Here is a 22789-nt window from a genome sequence, read left to right on the forward strand (position 1 = left end):
AGCATCAATCAAGCTCTATCGTTGTCTAGGGGTAAATGACCAATTTCAAAGTGACACAAAAGTCCAGTTCGAATTAATAGTTCAGTTCGCAGTAATCGTTGCCATGGCCATGGACAACGTGGGGGGGGGTGGGAGAGAGAGAACGGGAACGACTGATCATTCAGACACGGCTTCCACTCACAGACCAGCGATATTGCTCACAAGCAGCTTTTGGGCGGGTCCTTGGTGATGTCACCTGAGGTCACTGACTGTGACCCCTCCTCCAGATGCAGTTCATCCTCTGCAGTGAACCCGGCACCCAGGCAAGGGTGGACACACACCGGGTTCCCGCTGATCGTACCTTTCCACCCTGTGCGTTTAAGGTCCGGTACTTCCCACAGACTCGTGAGAGGCGCACCGCTTCCAGGGTCTCGTTACTCAGGTGTCGTGTGTGTCCCGCCTTAGCGAACCTGTCCCTTTTTATACCCCTGCTGGGGTATCGCCTGTCCATCACTTCAAACAGTTCAGGGTTCAAAGGGGGAACCGCTCCAGACAGCGCTCTCTACACACCTCCAGATGCTGTTTCGTTGTGTCCCTTATCTCTCTCTTGAAGACAGGTGGCAGACCAACTGCTGATCACACAGGACAGCTAACATCTTATCTATATGTATTCTTGTCACAGGTAGTAAATTGGATTAGACACTAGCGGGACAAGCCAGAGATTGGTAGTGATGGTTGCCTCTCTAACTGCAGGCCTGTAACAAGTGGAATGCCGCAGGGATCAGTGCTGGGTCTGTTGTTGTTTGAAATCTATATCAATGATCTAAATGATCAGCAAATTGCAGATGACACCAAGATTTGGGGCATAGTGAACAGCGAGGAAGACCAACAAAGCTTTCATTGGGATCTGGACCAGCTGGAAAAAATGGCAGATTGAATTTAATGCAGAGTAGTTGCCCTTTGTGAGGATCATGCTTGAGGATCAGCAAGGCACTGAGCACTGCAGTAGAACAGAGGGATTTGAGAATACACACTCAGAGTTCCTTGAAAGTAATGTCACTTTTTTTTTGCACTTTGGGCTTCATAAATCAATGTATTAAGTACAGAAGTTGGAATGTTTTATTGAAATTGTGTGAGACATGGATGAGGTGTAATTTGAAGTATTGTATACAATTTTGGTCACCTATGTACATGAAATATGTCAATAAGTTTGAAAGTGCAGAGTAAAGTTACAAGAATGTTACCAGGACTTGAGCTGAGTTATAGAGGAAGATTGAATAGGTTAGGACATTATTCCCTAGACTGTAGAAGAATGAGGAGAGATTTGATAGATGTATACAAAATTATCAGCGGTTTAGATAGGATTAAGGGTAAAAGGTGAAATGTTTAAGGAGAACCTCTTCACTCAGCGAGTTGTGAGAATGTGGAAGAAGCTGCCAGTGGAATTGCGAACCCTATTTCTACTTTTAAGAGAAAATTGGGCAGGTATGTGGATGGAAGGAGTGTGGAAGGTTATGGTCTGGGTGGAGGTCAATGGGACTAGACATTAATAGTTTGGCACAGACTAGATGGGCTGAAGGGCCCATTTCTGTGCTGTAGCGTTCCATGACTCTTCCCATTTTCCATCAGTTTTGTAATTTAAGGTAATTTTGTCTTTCACTGTACTGCAACAAATTCAAATTTCATGTCATACATCAGTAATAATAATCTTCTGACAATATCCATCCACCAATAATTAGAAAGGTTACTAAAACTCCTCTCTAAAATATATAATGATCACACACGCCAGCTAAATTGGCTACATTAATTTCTTTGAAAATCTGAGTTGGTAAAACTTATTTTAAAGCTTTTAAAAGTGCCTTTATACCCAAAATATCCAGCTTCATTATTAAACAGTCCATGAAACCGTGAAGATCAGCCCCCATTAGTGGAATTTCCCAGTGGTGATAATTTCAAGAGCAAGACCTCTACTTTGGGGAGCTCATTCTTCCTGCATAATGTTTTTAACGCTAAAAAAAAACGGCATCGAGCTTCAACTTGCCTTGATGTAAATTGTGCTTAAAATTCTAGGGATTTTCTTTTTAGCTAGTCACACTCATTTTGGATGATGTGTGCCCAGTAAATAGTTTCAATTGGCAAGGCTAATTGGAAACTACTGGACACCTTATAATACACCAGTTTTGCATTAAAGATTTTCACACATCCATTTGCGTTTACTTACTCACACAATCTAGAACAAAGCCCATGTTTGCAAACAAGTACAGTCTGACAGCATTGAGCTCATTCTTGCCTGCATAGCTTTCAAGCTTGATAACAAATATACTTTGAACTTGCAATCTCTCTAACTCTTCCCACCTTGAACTTTTCCTTATCACTTCCATATCATCACTTCCTTCCGTTTCTAGTTTTAAATTGTGTATGTGTGTGTATATATATCCTTCCAGAAACCATAGAACTATAGGGAAGACAGGCGGCAGTGCTGGGTTCCCCCTCGTTGTTAGGTTTCCTGGTTTTTCCTTTGGCCTTTTTAAAGGCCCTATTGGTTTCCTTCACTTGTAGCCATTCTATACGAATATCGTGCGTAATCACCTTACACCCCAAATGCTGCTTCAGATACGTCGATGACACCTTCATAGTGTGGCCCCCAGGCACTCCCAACAGTTTCATGACCATCTGAACAGTATACACCCAAACATTCAGTTTAGGATGCAGATGGACAAGAATGGTTGCCTCCAGTTCCTGGATATTCTGGTACGAAGGAAACTCTCGGACATCGTGTCTATTGGAAACCCACTCACACGGACTTAGTACCTCAGCAATAACAGTCACCATCACGCCTCCCAACCTTTCTACTTTGATTAACAATGCAAAAACTATTTTGGACCCAGTGAGTCATCCTGAGGAAATAAGATGGTTACGCACGATGTTCCCACAGAATGGCTACAAAGTGAAGGAAATCAATTGGGCCTGTAAAAAGGGCTGACGGAAAAACTAGGAAACAAAAAAAAAAACGAGGAGGAACCTGGCACTACTGTCTATCTTCCCTATATTTCCAGGGTTTCTGCAAGGATTGCCAGGATCCTGAAGAAATACCAGATTAATACCATTCAGAAACCCGAAAGGAAGCTCAAATCACGAGGGTAAAAGATGAGCTGGGACTCAAGCTGCCTAGCGTTTACATGATTCCCCATGAATGCAGAGCAGCGTATATTGGCCAGACACAGTGGAAACCCACATCAAGGAGCACAGGAGGTGTATCTGTTTGGATTACCCGGAGAATTCGGCAGTAGCAGAACATTGCACTGGCAATGACCATAGGATTGTCTTCAACAGCGCAAAACTACTGTTCTGCGCCAATGGCATTTGGGACCGCCTGATAAAGGAAGCCATTGAAATAAGACTGGAGGAAAAGGATTTTAACAAAGATGAGGTCTTGTTCTATATAAGAACTGGAATTTGATTGTAAACAAGGTAGGAGAGCAGCAACCTGATTGAATGAGGACTAACCAATCAGGAGGGAGAGATAACGGGGATATAAATACCCGACCCAACATACCTGACTAGACATGTCAAGGCATCATCCTTGATGAAGCTAGAGTTTGTTCTCAAAAACATCGGTTACAATCAATCAACACACATCAAAGTTGCTGGTGAACGCAGCAGGACAGGCAGCATCTCTAGGAAGAGGTACAGTTGACGTTTCAGGCCGAGACCCTTCGTCAGGACTAACCGATGGAAGGGTTACAACTTTGATGTGTGTTGCTTGAATTTCCAGCATCTGCAGAATTCCTGTTGTTTGGGTTATAATCGATACCTGTAACCCGCTGGAAGTCCGAAAAGAGTTTATTAGTTGTATGTACTTGCACAATTTGTCTTGTGCAAATTGTTTGGTTATCAGTCTTTGGGTGTTGTTTTTCATTGATTCTATTGCTTTCCCTTGCTCTACTGTGAATGCCTGCAAGAAAATTAATCTCAAGGTAGTATATGATGTCCGTGTTGCCCTTAAGGCATTTATTTAACTTTATTAAATTTCCGCTTTAAATAATTTGTAACTATTTTCTAGTTAAAGTTAAAGGTTGATAACCACATTACAGTTTAACAAAAGGTAAAATTCATTGTCTCTGGTACATCACGGCATGTGATGATGTCACCTCCGGTTTCACCACGTCTTGTGGGTAACTTCCAGTTCAGAGAAAGAGAAGAGGTGGGGTCCTGCATGTGCAGCATGAACGTGAAAAGCTCCATGTCTACCCACAAAGAAACATTGTAGTAGCAACGGCTTTTCACCATACGATGTTAATGTGGAAGAGTGAACAGTAAATGGTTAACCTTACTACGACTCTTGTCTTCATTGGCTCCAGTTTAACTTGGTGTTTAGTCAAGAGTTTCAACACACTGCACGAGAACACTACGGTGAAAAGGTGGAATTATTAGATGTTTTGACAAGTGGTACTATGGCTTCACGATCAAGCACCAAGTCGTTTGCATCCAGCACCAAGAGCAGTAGGACGTTGGCAAGTGTCACTGCCCTTGCAAGAGCTAAAGCAGAAGCCGCCAAGGTGCGATTGTCTTACGCTAACCAAGAGGCTAAACTGAAAATGGAAAAGGCTGCCAGAGAAGCGGAAAACCAGTTGGAAAAGGCAAGGATAGATACAGAGTTAGAAGTACTGATGCTGCAGCGAGAAGCTGATGTGGCCGCGGTGGAAGCACAAGTATTGGAAAACGCTGAAGAAATGCATGTTCCAGACGAAGCAGGAAAATCTATGTCAGGAAGGGCCAAATTGGAATGCACCAGCGAATATGTCCAATCTCAAATTGACCTGCAGATTCATTCTCCTTCTCCATACCTGCCTGTTGGCGTCCCATCTCGTGGAATCACAGAGAAGCTTTGTTGCATCGCGTCCACCTGGGGAAGACCACTCACAAATGCAACCTTGCAACAAACTCAAGTGTGAAAGGGCTGACTACAAATACTTCCTGACACCAAACTTACCTGATCCAGCGAGAGCAGAGACAAAGGCTGAAGTCGGAACATCAAATCCCATCATGAACGTACATGCCCAATCATATGTCCCCCAACATATTCCCCCAGCTAGCACGTCACCTGCAGCAGAACCCTTGGCACAGTATTTAGTGCGACAAGACCTCATCAATTCAGGACTGTACCAGTTTGACGATAAGCCTGAAAATTACCGTGCGTGGTACTCATTCACCAATGCCACTGGCGGAGTCCAGCTCACAGCAATCCAACAGCTGGACCTTATGACTAAATGGCTGGGAAAGGAATCAGGTGAACAGGTGAAATGCATATGCTCAGTGTACGTCAACAACCCCAAGCTAGCCTTACACAAAGCATAGGAGAGACTTTGGGACTGCTATGTGGCCCCAGAAATTATTGAGAGGACGCTATTTCAACGACTTGACAATTTTCCTAGGGTGTCAGCCAAGGACCACACTAAATTATGAGAACTCGGAGATTTACTCATGGAGATTGGAGGTGCTAAAGAAGACGGCTATTTAACTGGCCTCTCGTATCTGGATACTTCACGCGGAATTGAACCAATTGTGGACAAACTTCCATTTGGGTTGCAGAAAAGGTGGGTGTCTATTGACTCAGGGTACAAGGAAGAGAACGGTGGTTGATTCCCTCCCTTTGAGTATTTTAGTAGGTTTGTGTGCAATGAGGTGAAGAAGCGAAACAATCCTAGCTTCATGAATGAAGGTAGCATTACAACTCACACCAAGCTAGTCAAATCCATTTTGAACAATTTTAACATCAATAAACCCATCTCAGTGCATAGAACCGAAGTCTCCGCAGCCAACGATGATCCTAGCAAGAATTCTCCATTGCACAACAAACCCCACCCCCTCAAAAATGCAGAATGTTTAGATACAAATCCTTTGACGAAAGAAAGGCGCTTCTCAAGAAAAAAATATGTTTAAGTGCTGTTCCTCTACCTCCTACCTCGCTAAAGAGTGTATGTTCCCCGTAAAGTGCTCAGAATGCAATAGCACTAATCACGATGGGGCCATGCATCCCAGCCCGTCACCGCAAACTGCCAAGGCTCCTCCGCTCCCGCAAGAGGATGGCGGGGAGGGAGAGGATCACTCCGATACAACTGTTGGCAGCTCGAGCTGCACAGAAGTTTGCAGTCCAGTTCGTGCTCAAAGATCTGCGTCACTAAGGTATACCCTAAGGGAGCCAAAGACAAGGCCATCAAAGCCTATGTAATTCTGGATGACCACAGCAACCGCTCACTAGTCAGACCAGAGTTCTTCGAGTTGTTCAGTGTAGAGAGTAATCCATTCCCATACTACCTCAGAACTTGCTCTGGCATCGCAGGAACATATGGCAGGAAGGCAGAAGGCTTCCAGCTTGAGTTGCTGGATGGCAAAGTCGTCATCAGTCTCCCTCCACTCTTAGAGTGCAATGAGATCTTAAATAACCGATCCGAGATTCCGATGCCAAGCGCAGTGCTGCCCCATCTCCACCACATTGCCAAGCATATCCCAGAACTGGATTCGGAAGCAGAAATACTCCTGCTACTTGGAAGAGACATTCTTAGGGTGCACAAAATCAGGCAGCAGGTCAATGGAGCATACGACGCCCCCTTTGCCTAACGTCTAGATCTGGGTTGGGTGATGATAGGGGAGGTGTGCCTTGGCAACGTACACAAGCCCAACAGTAAACACGCTCAAGACTAATTTGCTAGAGAGTGACCGCCATTCAATTTTTCAGCCCTGCACAAGCTTCATGTGTATCAAGGAAGCACAACAAAACTTTAACAAGCTTAGTAAAGTAACTGAGACGACACTGGGACAGTCAGTCTTCGCTCAAACTGAGCACGATAATAAACTTGCACCATCAGTGGAAGACGCCAGCTTCTTAAAAATAATGGACACAAAGGTTCTTAGAGATGAAGCAAACAATTGGGTTGCCCCACTACCATTCAGAGAACCGCGTCAGCGCTTGCCAAACAACAAAGAGCAGGCAGTCAACCGGTTCACATCTTTACAATGAACCCTGAAAAGGAAACCAGAGATGCAGCAACAGTACATAGAATTCATGGAGAAGATCTTCGCTAATGGGCAATGCCTTCCTCCGTTTTTTATAGCACAAGGACAATGACACCAAGGAAGTCATTGAGTACCGGATGAAGGTCCACGTTTTCGGCAATAGTCCATCTCCTGCCATGGCCATCTACGGGCTGTGAAAAGCCATCAGAGCATGGAGCATGGTGATGACACCGTTAATTTTATGGAAAGACACTTCCACATCGATGACTGCTTGATATCGGTACAGAAAGAAGCTGAAGCAATCGATCTGCTCCAACGAACATAGGCCTCACTTGCTGAGCCAAACCTCTGCTTGCACAAGTTTGCATCAAACTGTCAGGCAGTCATGGAGGCCTTCACACCTGATGACTGTGCTCCAGCGATCAAGGACCTAGATCTAGGTGGAGAAACTATACCCACACAAAGGAGTTTGGGTCACCTTTGGGAGATCATGACCGACACATTCACGTTCTCCGTGCCAACCACCAACAAACCATTCACCCGCCATGAAGTTTTCTCCACTGTCAACAGTGTTTTCAATCCCCTGAGTCTACTGGCACTGGTTACGAACCAGGGAAGAGCCCTCCTCCTCAGAGATCTTACTTCCAAGCTCTCCGGCTGGGACACTCTGCTACCAGAAGACAAGCTAAGCAGATGGGAAGCTTGGAGAGTTTCACTTCAAGACCTAAGACAGCTTCATGTCCCACATGGTGTTCCCTGCTCTCAGAAACCAGCCAAAGCAATAGAAACCTGGATTGGTCATCACAAGGAAGAACGAGCACAATACTTTGAGAACCTGGTATCCAGTTTAAAGGAAGTTGGTGAAATTGTCCATATTTACCTGATTGGAAAAGAAGACACTCGGACACACTCACTGGCAGTTTCTTTGCACTGTGATGATGATGCTATCAGTGTCAGTGGGCAAAATTGATGGCGCCAGCTGATTACTGCTGCATGCAAGCATGGAAGTGACCTGTATGTGGTATGTGGCCCCATCCCACAATGGATGTGGAAGTGCAACATGGAGACAATGGATTGGGAACAATACGCATCACTGCCAAGAGATCGTCTTCAGCACATGCTTGTATTCATCCCAAGTGAAGATGCCATTTAGTCATTGGGTGGGAAAACCCTTCAGGATACACCTTCTAGTTCTGTCATTATTATGTGGTCTGTGATAATGTGTGGGTTGAAACTAATCAGCTGGAGACTGCAGTGTCTTGTGCTGCTGGTGTTAACCTTAATAGAACTATTTATCTACTGGGTGGGGAAGAGAATGACCTGGACTTTACCAAACCACCCTGTCTCATTCAGTGTTTTGACACACGTTCCAGGACATGCCAGTTAAAGTCATATCTCCTCCCTTTTTGTGGGCCATAGGCATGCTACTATTCACAAGGACCTGATTTTTATAGTAGCTGAGGGAGATTCTCTGGTATGTTACAATCCACTGCTTGACAGCTTCATCAGACTGCGCTTCCCAGAGGTTTGGAGTCATGTGCCCTCCCTGTGGAAGATTGCATGCTGCAGCGGGTGTATTTAAGTTTTTAGCTTGAGTGTAAAAAGGGTGATGCCGAAACATTAAAACTGAACTCAGCCACATCTGTAGTATCAGTGATAAGTGGAATTGAGATATTGCTGACAAATTGGCAATTTGTTTTGGTGTGATTCTAACCAAGTACAGTAAACTGCAGTTTTTATGACTTAATTTGTTGAGGGCACAGTTATTTTTTTAAACATCTGCAGATGACAACAAAATTTCAGTACTACGTTTGTTTTTTAAGACATTAATTGACCTAAACAATGTCAAATTATTGTCATGTTCTATTCCAGACCAAGACCAGTTGCAGAGGTCGTTCTACTTCTACCTAAAGACTGATCTAGAGACTGTTCTATACCATGTTCATAGTGACCTTACAAAGGTCAGGCGGGGAGTGTGTTGTCCTTAAGGTATTTATTTAGCTTCATTAAATTTCTGCTTTAAGTAATTTGTTTGTAGCTATTTTCTAGTTAAGGTTAAAGGTTTACCTACATGCTGAGATCAAAGTTCATGATCTCTGGGTTATTCAATAGTCATTTGGCCACACCTTGTTCTTATGTGGCTGCATCCAAGGTAACTTCGCTAATCTTTGCATTACAAAGGAGAGCGACCACGTTACAGTTTAACGAAACGTAAAGTTCATTGTCTATGGTACATCGCAGCATGTGATGACGTCAACTCCGGTTTTGCTGTGTCTTGTGGGTAACTTCCGGTTCGGAGAAGGAGAAAAGGTGGGGTCCCGCACGTGCAGCATGAACGTGAAAAGCTCCATGTCTACCCACAAAGAAACATTGTAGAAGCAACACCTTTTCACTATACGATGTTAATGTGGAAGAGTGAACAGTAAGTGGTTAATTTTACTACGACTGTCTTCATTGGCTCCGATTTAACTTGGTGTTTAGTCAGAGTTTCAACACACTGCATGAGAACACTACAATGTCACATACATTCTTAGATAATAAATCTCCTTTGAATTTTTCTGTCAACACTACTAAGCCATTTTATTTGGTTTGCAATCTTCAAATTGTCTGCCATGCTTTCTGCTTAACATCAGAGATCGCATTTCAAGATGTACTCGATTGAGGTCATGAAATGGAGTTTCAGAAGTTAGTCTTATTTTCTATATTTATTTGTCTATGCTGGAGTCCTACACTTCAGTCTCCTAAAGATTACTCTATCCTGGATGTCACTGAAGAAGTGCCTATTCACTTCCATTAATGCCGAGTTCCTCCAGCTTTTTGTGTGTGGTGCTTTGGACTTCCAGCATCAGCAGAATTTTTTGTGTTTACGATTGGTCGCTCTCCTTCGTAATGCAAAGATTAGCAAAGTTACCTTGGATGCAGCCACATAAGAACAAGGTGTAGCCAAGTGACTATTGAATAACCCAGAGGTCACGAACTTGCATCTCAGCATGTAGGTAAATGTGGGCATTTGTGAGATACCCCCAAAAATGTGGATGGAAACTGTTTCTCAACAAATATAATGCATTTCGGAATCAGAATTAAGTTTATTGTCACCAATATTAGTCATGAAATTGGTTGTTTTTATCCGCAGTACAGTGCAGGCATAGCTAGTTACAGTAAAAAAACAGTGTGAAAGAGGACTAGTGGGACAGTGTTCGTGGACCATTCAGAAATGTGATAGTGGAGGAGAAGTTGTTCCTAAAACATTGAGTGTCTGTCTTCAGGCTGCAGTACTTCTTCCCTAATAGTAGTAATGGGTAGAGGGCATGTTCTTGATGATGGCTGCTGCCTTCTTGAGGCATTGCCTTTTGAAACTGTCTCTGTGGTGGGAGGGTTGTGCTTGTGATGCAGCTGGGGAGTGGGAACCAAACTGAAGTGATGGAGGAAAGGGAGGTTGGCTCACAAATAGAGGAAGTTTGGAGACAGTGTGAAAAGAATGATAGGCAGGTGATAGGGAGGGATGCTCTCAGTCCGATGGTTTGAGATGTGTCTATTTTAATGCAAGGAGTATCATGAGTATCAAGAAACTGGAATAGCATATATGGAAGGAAGGGAAACATACAGAGATTAAAGAGGAGGAGGTGCTTGCTGCCTTACAGCCAATAAAGGTAGATAAATCCCCCGGGCCTGACATGATATTTCCTTGGACCTTGAGAGAGAGTAGCGTAGAAATTGTAGGGGCCCTGGCAGAAATATTTAAAATGTCCTTAGCCACAGGTATGGTGCTGTAGGATTGGAGGGTAGCTCATGTTGTTCCATTGTTTAAAAAAGGCTCCAAAAGTAAACCAGGTAATTACAGGCCGGTGAGCCTGACATCAGTAGTAGGTAAATTATTGGAAAGTGTTCTGAGAGATGGGATATACAAGTATTTGGACAGCCAAAGGCTGATTAAGGATAGTCGGCATAGCTGTGTGCGTCGCAGATCGTGTTTAATGAATCTTGTAGAGTTTTTTGAGGAGGTTACCAATAAAGTTGATGAAGGAAAGGCTGTGGATGTTGTCTATATGGACTTCAGTAAGGCCTTTGACAAGGTCCCACATGGGAGGTTAGTTCAGAAGGTTCAGACACTAGGTATCCACGGAGAGGTTGTAAACTGGATTTGAAACTGGCTGTGTGGGAGAAGACAGAGTGGTAGTGGATGATTGCTTATCAGACTGGAGACCTGTGACTAGTGGTGTGCCTCAAGGATCCGTGCTGGGACCATTGTTGTTTGTTGTCTATATCAATGATCTAGATAATGTGGTAAATTGGATCAGCAAATTTGCTGATAACACTAAGATTGGAGGCGTTGTGGACGGCGAGGAAGGCTTTCAAAGCTTGCAGAGGGATCTGGACCAAGTGGAAAAATGGGCCAGAAAATGGCAGATGGAACTTAATGCAGACAAGTGTGAGGTGTTGCATTTTAGAAGGACAAATCAAGGTAGGACATACACAATAAATGGTAGGGCACTGAGGAGTGCGGAGGAACAAAGAGATCTGGGAGTTCAGAAACATAATTCCCTGAAAGTGGTGTCATAGGTAGACAGGGTTGTAAAGAAGGCTTTTGGCATCCTGGCATTCATAAATCAAAGTATTGAGTATAGGAGTTGGGATGTTATAGGGAGGTTGTATAAGACATTGGTGAGGCCAAGTTTGGAGTATTGTGTACGGTTCTGGTCACCTAACTATAAAAAGGATATCAGTAAGATTGAAGGAATGCAGAGAAGATTTAGTAGAATGTTGCCGGGTCTTCAGGAGTTGAGTTACAGGGAAAGATTGAACAGGTTAGGACTTTATTCCTTGGAGCGTAGAAGAATGAGGGGAGACTTGATAGAGGTTTACAAAATTGTGAGGGGTTTAGACAGAGTAAATGTGAATAGGCTCTTTCCACTTAGATTAGGAGAGATAAATACGAGAGGACATGGCTTTAGGGTGAAAGGGGAACGGTTTAGGGGGAACATCAGGGGAAACTTCTTCACTCAGAGAGTGGTGGGAGTGTGGAATGAGCTGCCATCTGACGTGGTAAATAAATTGGATAGGTACATGGATGGGAGAGGTCTGGAGGGTTATGGACTGGCTGCAGGTCAGTGGGACTGGTGGAATAATATTTTGGCACAGACTAGAAGGGCAGAATGGCCTGTTTTCTGTGCTGTAGTGTTCTATGGAATAAAACAGATGAGCTTAGAGTGTGGATCAGCACTTGGAGCTATGATGTTGTGGCCATTACAGAGACTTGGATGGTGCAGGGGCAGGAATAGCTAATTCATGTGCCAGGCTTTAGATGTTTCAGAAAAGAGAGGGAGGGAGGCAAAAGAGGAGGAGGCATGGCACTGCTGATCAGAGATAGTGTCATGGCTGCAGAAAAGGAGGAAGTCATGGAAGGGTTGTCTACGGAGTCTCTGTGGGTGGAAGTTAGGAATAGGAAGGGGTCACTATCTCTACTGGGTGTTTCTTTATGGACCACCAAATAGTAACAGGAATATCGAGGCACAGATAGGGAGACAGATTCTGGAAAGGTGTAATAATAACAGTGTTGTCGTGGTGAGAGATTTTAATTTCCCGAATATCGATTGGCATCTCCCTAGAGTGAGGGGTTTAGATGGGGTAGAGTTTGTTAGGTGTGTTCAGGAAGGTTTCTTGACACAATATGTAAATAAACCTACAAGAGGAGAGGCTGTACTTGACCTGGTACAGTATTGGGAAATGAACCTGGTCAGATGTCAGGTCTCTCAGTAGGAGAGCATTTTGGAGATGGTGATCACAATTCTATCTCCTTTACCATAGCATTGGAAAGGGATAGGAACAGAGAAGTTAGGGAAACATTTAATTGTAGCAAGGGGAACTATGAGGCTATCAGGCAGGAACTTGGAAGCATAAATTGGAAACAGATGTTCTCGGGGGAAATGTATAGAAGAAATGTGACAAATGTTCAGGGGATATTTGCGAGAGGTTCTGAGTAGGTACGTTCCAATGAGTCATGAAAAGGATGGTAGGGTACGAGATCCGTGGTGCATAACGGCTGTTGTAAATCTAGTCAGGAAAAAAAGAAGAGCTTACGAAAGGTTCAAGAATCTAGGTAATGATATGAATCTAGAAGATTATAAGGCCAGCAGGAAGGAGCTTAAGAATGAAATTAGGAGAGGCAGAAGAGGCCATGAGAAGGCCTTGGTGGACAGGAAGAAGGAAAAACCCCCAGGCATTCTACAACTATGTGAAGAGCAAGTGGATAAGACCTGAGAGAATAGGACCAATCAAGTGTGACAGTGGAAAAGTGTGTTGATGGAACCGGAGGAAATAGCAAAGGTACTTAATGAATACTTTGCTTCAGTATTCACTATGGAAAAGGATCTTGGCGATTGTAGGGATGACTTGCAGTGGACTGAAAAGCTTGAGAATATAGATATTAAGAAAGAAGATGTGCTGGGGCTTTTGGAAAGTATCAAGTTGAATAAGTTACCGGGACCAGAAGGGATGTACCCCAGGCTACCGTTGGAAGCAAGGGAGGAGATTGCTGAGCTTCTGGCAATGATCTTTGCATCATCAAAGGGGACAGGAGAGGTTCCATAGGATTGGAGGGTCGCAGATGTTATTCCCTTATTCAAGAAAGGGAGTAGGGAATAGCCCAGGAAATGATAGACCAGTGAGTCTTACTTCAGTGGTTGGTAAGTTGATAGAGAAGATCCTGACAGGCAGGATTTATGAACATTGGGAAAGGGATAATATGATTAGGAATAGTCAGCATGGGTTTGTCAAAGGCAGGTCGTGCCTTACGAGCCTGATTGAATTTTTTGAGGATGTGTCTAAGCACGTTGATGAAGGTAGAGCCGTAGATGTAGTGTATATGGATTTTAGCAAGGCATTTGATAAGGTACCCCCATGCAAAGCTTATTGAGAAAGTAAGGAGGCATGGGATCCAAGGCGGCATTGCTTTGTGGATCCAGAACTGGCTTGCCCACAGAAGGCAAAGAGTGGTTGTAGACGGGTCATATTCTGCATGGAGGCTGGTGACCAGTGATGTGCCTCAGGGATCTGTTCTGGGACTTCTACTCTTTGTGATTTTTATAAATGACTTGGATGAGGAAGTGGAGGGGTGGGTTAGTAAATTTGCTGATGACACAAAGGTTGGGTGTGTCGTGGATAGTATGGAGGGCTGTCAGAGGTTACAACGGGACACTGATAGGATGCAAAACTGGGCTGAGAAGTGGCAGATGGAGTTCAACCCAGATAAGTGTGAGGTGGTTCATTTTGGTAAGTGAAATATGATGGCAAAATATAGTATTAATGGTAAGACTCTTGGCAGTGTGGAGGATCAGAGGGATCTTGGGGTCCGAGTCCATTGGACACTCAAAGCTGCTATGTAGGTTGACTCTGTGGTTAAGAAGGCATATGGTACATTGGCCTTCATCAATCGTGGGACTGAGTTTAAGAGCTGAGAGGTAATGTTGCAGCTATATAGGACCCTGTCAGACCCCACTTGGAGTACTGTACCCAGTTCTGATCGCCTCACTATAGGAAGCACGTGGAAACCATAGAAAGGGTGCAGTGGAGATTTACAAGGATGTTGTCTGGATTGGGGAGCATTCCTTATGAGAATAGGTCCAGTGAACTCGGCCTTTTCTCTTTGGAGCGACTGAGGATGAGATGTGACTTGATAAAGATGTACAAGATAATGAGAGGCGTTGATTGTGTGGATATTCAGAGGCTTTTCCCTAAGGCTGAAATGGTTATTACAAGAGGGCATAGTTTTAAGGTGCTTGGAAGTAGGTACCGAGGAGATATCAGGGGTAAGTTTTTTACATAGAGAGTGGTGAGTGTGTGGAATGGGCTGCCGATGGTGGTGTTGGAGGCAGATATGATAGGGTCTTTTAAGAGTCTCCTGGATGGCTACATGGAGCTTAGAAGAATAGAGGGCTGATGGTAAAGCCTAGGTAGATCTAAGGTAGGGATATGTTTGGCACAGTTTTGTTGGCCGAAGGACCTGTATTGTGATGAATGTTTTCTATGTTTCTATGAATCTACAACCCTCTGTAGGCTCTTATGATCTTGTGCATTGGGGCCGCTAAACCAGGTGATGATGCAGTTAGTCAGATTGCTCTCCACAGTACATCTGTGCAATTTTGTTGGTGTATTTTGGAACATACCAGATCTCGGCAAACTCCTCATGATGTATGCAACACACACAAAATGCTGGGGTACTCAGCAAGCCATGCGACATCTATGGGAAACTGTAAACAGTCGATGTTTTGGGTCAAGATGCTACATCAGGACTGGAAAAAAAAGATTGTGTACTTTCATCATGATGACATTAATATGATAGACCAGGACAGATCCTCTGAGATGTTAATGTCCAGGAATTTGAAACTGCTTACTCTTTCTACCAGTGACCTCCTACCGAGGGTTGGTGACTGTTATCTAATCGGTTAACAGAATAGAATTTGGTGCAGGATTATGTTATTTGGACCCCCGAGCTTGCACGGTGATTCAGTAAGCTCATGGCTATTTGAACTTGGTCTCAACACCCAAAAATCCTTTTATATCCCTTCATCAATAAATTACCATAACCTGGAATATATTCAAAGAGTCACCATCAACAACTATTTGCAGTAAAGAATTCCAATAGTTTATGATCTTTTGGAAAAAAATAAACACAAGAGATTCTGCAGATGCTGGAAATCCAAAGGAACAGATACAAGATTTTGGAGGAACTCAGCAGGTCAGGCAGGGTCTAAGAAAAAGAATAAACAGTTGATGTTTCTGGACAAGACACTCATCATGAAAGGATGGAGGAAGGTGCTAATAAAAACAGTGAAGCGAGGAGGAGGAGGACAACCAGGGTTCCCAAGCTGAGGTCCATGGACCCCTTGGTCAATGGTAGGGGTCCATGGCATATAAAGGTTGGGAACCCTGAGCTACAAGGTGATAGACGAAGCTGTGAGGGTGGAGGAGGGGAAGTGAAGTAAGAATCTAGGAGATGATAGGTGGAAAAGATAAAGGGCTGGAGAGGAAGGAATCTGATAGGACAGGAGCTTGGATCATGGGAGAAAGGGGAGGAGGAGGGACATCAGGGTGAGGTGCTCGACAGGTGAGAAGAGTTAAGAGGCCAGAGTGGGGAATGGAAGAGTGAATGAGGAGGGAAATTTGTGAATGTTATTGTGAAAACAATGACTCCTCCTCCTCCCCCCCCTTAAATGATTAGTTCTTCATTATGAAATTATACCTACTCAATGTTTCAGAAGACGAAACAGTATCTCAGCATCTATCCTGTCACGGCCTCTAAAACTTGACCTATTTCATCAAGAACATGGAATATTGTATTCTTCTGTTTAAAAAAAAATCCTTTAAATCTATTCAGGTCAGTCCTGATAAAGGGTCTTGACTCGAAGCATAAACTGCTCATTTCCCCCATGACGCTGCCTGACCTACTGAGTTTTTCCAGCTCCTTTGTGAGGTTAGACCACAAGATCATTAGACATGGGAGCAGAATTAGGCCATTCAACCAATCGAGTCTGCTCCAGTATTCTATCACGGTTATTTATTATTTGTCTCAGCCCCATTCTCCTGCCTTCTGCCATAACTTTTGCCACCCTGATAATCAAGAACTGTTTTAAATATACCCAATGACTTGTCCCCCACTGCTGTCTGTGGCAATAAATTCCACAGATTCACCACCGTCTGGCTAAAGAAATTCATCCTCATGTCCATTCTAAAGGGACTTGCTTGTATTCTGAGGCTGTGCCTTCTGGTCCTGGACTCTGCCTTGCCACCTCTACTCTCTCTAGGCCTTTCAATATGTGATTGGTTTCAATGAAATTCTCAACTCCAGTAAGCACAGGCCCGGAACCATCACATGCACCTCATACATTAACCCTTTCATTCCTGGAATCATTCTCATAAACTTCCTCTGGACTCTCCAATGTCAGCACATCCTTTTTCCAATAATGGGCCCAAAAGCTCTAACAGTATTCCAGCATCTGCAGTCTCTTGTGTCTCATTTTCTCTGAGGAATCATCCTCTCAAACATTTCTCTGAATTGTGTCCTTAAATCCTTCCCATAAAATATATTGTTAAAATAAGAAGGCTAAGATATTTTTATATATACAGATTTCAAAAAACTAGCTGCCAAAGGAGTCATATTTCACACTCCCATTCCTATTCCAACATGTCAGTCGATGGTCTCCTCTTGTGCCAAGATGGGGCCACCCTCTGGGTGGAGGAGCAACAGTTTATAATCCTTCTAGGTAGCCTCCAACCTAATGGCATGGATATCAATTTCTCCTGGTAAAAAAAACCCTCCCTTCTCCCTCTTTTTCTGTTCTCTACTCTGACCTTCTACCTCTTCTCACTTCTCCCTTGGTCCCTTTCTCCTATGGTCTATTCCCTTCTCCTATCAGATTCCACCTTCTCCAGCCTTTTATCTTTCCTAATCATCTGGCTTCACCTGTCACCTTCTATCTATCCTCCTCTCCATCCCCCATCTTTTTATTCTGGTGTCTTCTCCCTTCCTTTCCGGTCCTGGGGAAGGTTTCAGCCTGAAACGTCACCTGTTAATTCATTTCCATTGATGCTGCCTGAGATGTGTGTGTTGCAAAGGAGTCAAATTGTTTCTGATGTATAAACCCTGCAGAGTTCTATTTCAATCCGTCGAGTATGATGTTATAGCAACAACAATTTGGCAGAACACGGAGTAAGTTCGGAATTATATTATGTCATTTACCCAAAGGCAAAAACAGTTAAACTATTTTGCAATTCTGCTTTTGAATTAATCCCATGATTTACATTTTCTGTTGTACTTAACTGATCATTTTCAATGAGAAAATGTCCTTTTTCAGTATATTCAGAAATTATCAAAGTGCTAAAAATGAATAGGTAACTGTTTTAGTTCATTTCCAGTAATTTCAGAATGATCTTTGCTTTGACATTATTCTCTTACGCCGTTATTCTTATGAAACAGTGGCTGCATTCTCTAACTATGAAGGCAATTCACTTGAAGTTGTCAGGAGATTTGGGCAGATCAAAATGTTAAAACGTTCGTCAATAGATTTAAGTGACCTCTTAATATGTGATTCTTCCAAAGCCTCTGTAGTTAGTCTGCTTGTGATTCCTTTCAAAAAGACTTAAATATGTCTTTTAAAAAACAATTACATGCTGCTCTATACAGTATAGGTAGCAAAGTCCTTTACAGTCTATGTAATAATGTGCCTGTTAACATTTGATTTAAAACCTGCATTGTTAGAACTTTTAAATAAGCAGAATATTCTTTGGAAGGTATTGCCATATAAATTTAGATATGTTTCTATTCAAAACAAGATTACATTGAAATATAACAATGACATCCTTGGCATATAATATAATTTTAATTAGCAAAGACATCATAAAATCATGCAGCAAAGAACATTTGGCCCATTAACTCTGCACTAGCTCCTTTAAGGTGTTGCACAATGGTTCTATTCCCTGGCTTTGGTACTATAGCCTGAATATACTGCTGTTTAAGTGTAGTGGTGTGATCACTGGAGTCGAGTATGATGTTCACCTAAGGGTTTGTCTCTAAGGGGTGCCTCTGTAGAGGCTGAACTGGGATCCACAGCTGGGATACTAGTGTGGATTCTCTTGATGGAGAATGCCTGTGTGTGATTGTGTTTAATGCAGGGAACCTGATGCACAGACAGCCACTAACCACCACACAGTCCTTAACAGACTGTGGTTTGGGTCCAGTGCCATGGAATTCAAGACAACTGGGGACTGTTCACAGCTGCAGCCTTCCTCTGTCTTCGCTGCTATTGTGATATGTCATCATCTTTCACCAGCTCCGCCGTTGAGATCTTGGTTTGATCAGTTTTTGTCTGGAACCTCCCCCTTTGACATACTGCCTACCAAGAGCTAAGCACCAAAGGGCTAAACTCCAGACAGCATCACTCTCTGGATCTCAGGAACTTACTAGCCTCTCCACCACAACAAGATGATGATCCTCAGAGGAGAATTTAAGTGTACATCCATTTTTTATATGAAAGTGAATATCGACTCAATTTCTTTTTCTTCCTCAGGTGGTATGTCACAGATCATAAAAACTTGTTAAATTGTTGCCGGTTTTCTCACATCAGTACCCTCTGAGTGCTGTCTAAACTACCCATGGAAAGCTCTTTGGTAACATTGTCAAATCACACATTATATTGAAATGACTTTTTTTTTCCTGTTTGCCATATGGAAAAGAACTACTTCATTCTTTTGATAATGAATTTGTCTCATTTCCAATAAACCAAATGTTGGAAGCATTCTTCATAGTTTGTGAACTTCGTTCAACACACTGCAGCAAATTTATTGATGTAAAGCAGAGAAACTCTGAACACAAGAAACTGGATGTTATGTAATTTTAGTTTTTTTTACTAAGTTGGATTATTTTTACTAAGTTGCAAAGTGCAGAATCAAATATCGCTGTGATGATTGTATGCTCTAGTATCAATTGTTTGGTGACAATAAAGTATAAAGTATTAAAAAAGAGATCTCAGTGTGGTTAAACTGAAATATGTACCAAGTATTCCTCTATCAGGAAACTTGCAACTCCTAAGATTAGAGAGTAGAATGCTGTTGATTTAATGCACAGACCATGCAACATACACTCAGTGGCCACTTCATTCTGCAAACTGTACACCTGCTCATTAATGCAAATACCTAATCAGCCAATCATGTGGCAGCAACTCAATGCATAAAAGCATGCAGATATGGTCAAGAGGTTCCATTGTTCAGACCAAGCGCCAGAATGGGAAAGAAATGTGATCTAAGTGACTTTGAGAGTGGAATGATTGATGGTGCTAGATAGGGTGGTTTGAGTATCTCAAAGTGCTGTTTTCCTGAGATATTTGTGGCAACAGCACAATACACTCTAGAGTTTACAGAGAATGGTGTGATAAACAAAATGCAGTGAGTAGCAGTTCTGTGGGCAAAAATGCTTTGTCAATGAAAGAAGTTAGAGGAGAATGGCCAGACTGGTTCCAACTGATAGGAAGGTGACAGTAACTCAAATAATCATGCATTATAACACAGGCGTACAGAACAGCATCTCTGAATGTACAGCACATCAAACCTTGAACTGGATAGGATACAAGAGCAGAATGCCATGACCATAGAATCAGTGGCCATTTAATTAGGTACAGGAAGTAGGTAATAACGTGATCACTGAGTGTATAGACAGCAGTAATTGGAGCCATTGGACTGAAAGATTAATGGTCAGTCCAAATAGAGGTTGATATTCTCATGTGTTTTCAGTGCTGGTAACTTCATATGAATTTCTTCCTTTATTGTGTAGCTTTGCCTAAAGTTCAGATGTAGGCGGGCCAACAGGGTGGATAGTACTTCAGTGTAATGCTCCTTCTGAAAGATCCAACACACCGAGGGGCAAGATAAATTGAATGATGGAGCAGACTTGATGGGCTGAATTTTTATTCTCTTCCTATGTCTAATGGTCTTGTTATTTTTCTTTTTCTTCTTCTTTCAACAACATGAACGTTTCTACTGATTTACTTACTGAATGATAACGGGCTGCAGGCATTCAGTGAGATTCCCAGACTGCTGAACTGACACAAATGGTGGAATTAACTGCAGGCATATTATTGCTGACTTAGAACTACGTTGGCATTCCTTCCTTGATGACAAGTCAAAATCCTGGAATTCCCTCACCAACAATATCGTTGGTGTGCCTTCATGAAATGAACTGTAGTACTTCAAGAGGTGACTTGTAATTAGGTAGGGGCGAGAAATACTGGTCTTGTCAGCGATCCACACAGCTCTTAACTGAATCTTCAGAAAAGGAGAATTATTTAAACATAAAGCTGTACAATCAATCTAAATCTACTGCAAGAACCACAAAACAGCAATGGAGTGAAATATATTTTACTAATATTTTTGTAGAAAATAAACAAGATCCTTCCCATTGCCAGTATGAGAAGTCAATATTTACATGCTGTTAAAATTGATGGCAAGTTCTTCCTTGGTGAAAGAATCACAGTTAAACCAGATAAAACAGACTTTTATGCTCTTTTCTTCTGAACCATCTGTCTGAACATAGGAGAATTCCTTAGAAAAGATTGTATTCTGCTACACTTTCCATTCCAGTTGCCTGTTGGATCCCTGTGGAAAATTCACTTTCTAGATGTTTGTTCCCTGTATTCCTGTGAGGCCTTAACTCAGCCCTGTTGTGTTGATGTCTCAGACTGGTGGTGTCTTACAACATGGAAAGATGTTCATCAAGTACCCAATCCCAATTATCAGCTCTTCACCTGTACACATGGTGATGACCACACACTCCCTGCTTATTGCAGATCCACTTGAAATGACCTTCATAGAACATAAAACATCACAGCACAGTACAGGCCCTTCGGCTGATATCGTTCGGCGGTTTTAGAGAGGATCGACCTTTATTGAATCTTCGTTCAAGAAAAAGTGACCTTCATTTTGAGATATCCTCTGCTAAAGTAGGAAGGATTGCACAGTGTCTATTCTCCAGAGGAAAAGGTCAGTTCCTTTAAACTGTTTTATTTCCAGCGTTGTGAATCCTGCGGGCAAGGCAGGTTCCGGCTGGGATCAGCAGTAATGTTACGTCTTCGAGGAATTCTTTACTTCAGGAAAGTCTCTCCTAATTGACTGTATAAGTCTCCTGGACTTTCGAATTTACCATTCTAAGAACTGTGTTCGAATTTACCACCTTAAGAACTGTTTTCGCATTTACCCTTTTAAGAACTGTTCCAGAGTTGCCATATAGCAGTTAACTTTCGGTTAAGTTAGTCGTTTAAATACATTTCGCTACTTTTGAGCAGAGTTTAATAAATGTTTGTTTGTTTTTATAAAACCTGACTCAATTCTATATTCATTGTTGCCGGTCACGTGACATAATTTGGGGGCTTGTATGGATTGTTCCAATTTTGAGCTTAAAGTGCTTGTTTAATTATCAACCTGATTTGGAAAAGGGAAATACCCAATTCTTTTGTTTGATTGGTCTGTAGGTGGTATTCGGCAGCAATGAATATTGACGACTTTATGGAATTTCCAGACCCGGAGTTTTTAGTGAAGATGAGAAAGGGTGAGTTATCCGAGATTGCTAGAAGGTTAGATCTTAAAGGAATTACGAAGCTTAAAACAAAGCCCGTAATTCAGAGAAAAATTGCGGAACATTATATAAGTTCGGGAAAGTTTGAGGAAGATGTGTTTGATATGTTTCCAATGAGTACACTGGAAATTAAGTTACATCTTGAACAGATAAAGTTTGAGAAATTTAAAGCGGAAATGGCCGAAAGAGAGGCAAATAAAAAGAGGGAGTTTGAACTAACGATGGAGAAATTAAGGATGGAAAATCATTCCTCTGGTTCTAGGAAACAGTTTATTGCTAGTAGAGAGGTTATTTTGGCTCCTCCGTTTAGTGAAACAGAAGTGGACAAATATTTCCAACATTTTGAAATTGTTGCTCTGATTTCAGAGTGGCCAAAAGATAAATGGCCAGTTACAAAGTGTAATTAGAGGCAAGGCACTACAAGTTTACACAGCTTTAACTGCTGAGCAAGCACTTGATTATGATATTGTGAAGCAGCATATATTGAAAGCGTATGAACTGGTTCCAGAAGCTTGTAGAGAAAGATTCAGAAATTTGAATAAACCTGTGGAAAAAACTTACGTGGAATTTGCCTACGAGAAATCTGTGTGTTTTGAGAGATGGGTTTCCTCTAAAAATGTGAATGGGGAGTATAATAAATTAAAAGAGTTGATTTCACTGGAGGAATTTAAAAGG

At 42.4% G+C, this 22789-nt stretch overlaps 1 pseudogene; it reads left to right on the forward strand.

Annotated features, from left to right (window-relative positions):
• Positions 1-7381: 7381 nt before the first annotated feature.
• On the forward strand, positions 7382-8703 carry LOC134352212 (kelch repeat and BTB domain-containing protein 4-like; annotated as a pseudogene).
• Positions 8704-22789: the final 14086 nt, after the last annotated feature.

This window comes from Mobula hypostoma, chromosome 9 (genome assembly GCF_963921235.1).
Source record: "Mobula hypostoma chromosome 9, sMobHyp1.1, whole genome shotgun sequence".
NCBI lineage: Eukaryota > Metazoa > Chordata > Chondrichthyes > Myliobatiformes > Myliobatidae > Mobula > Mobula hypostoma.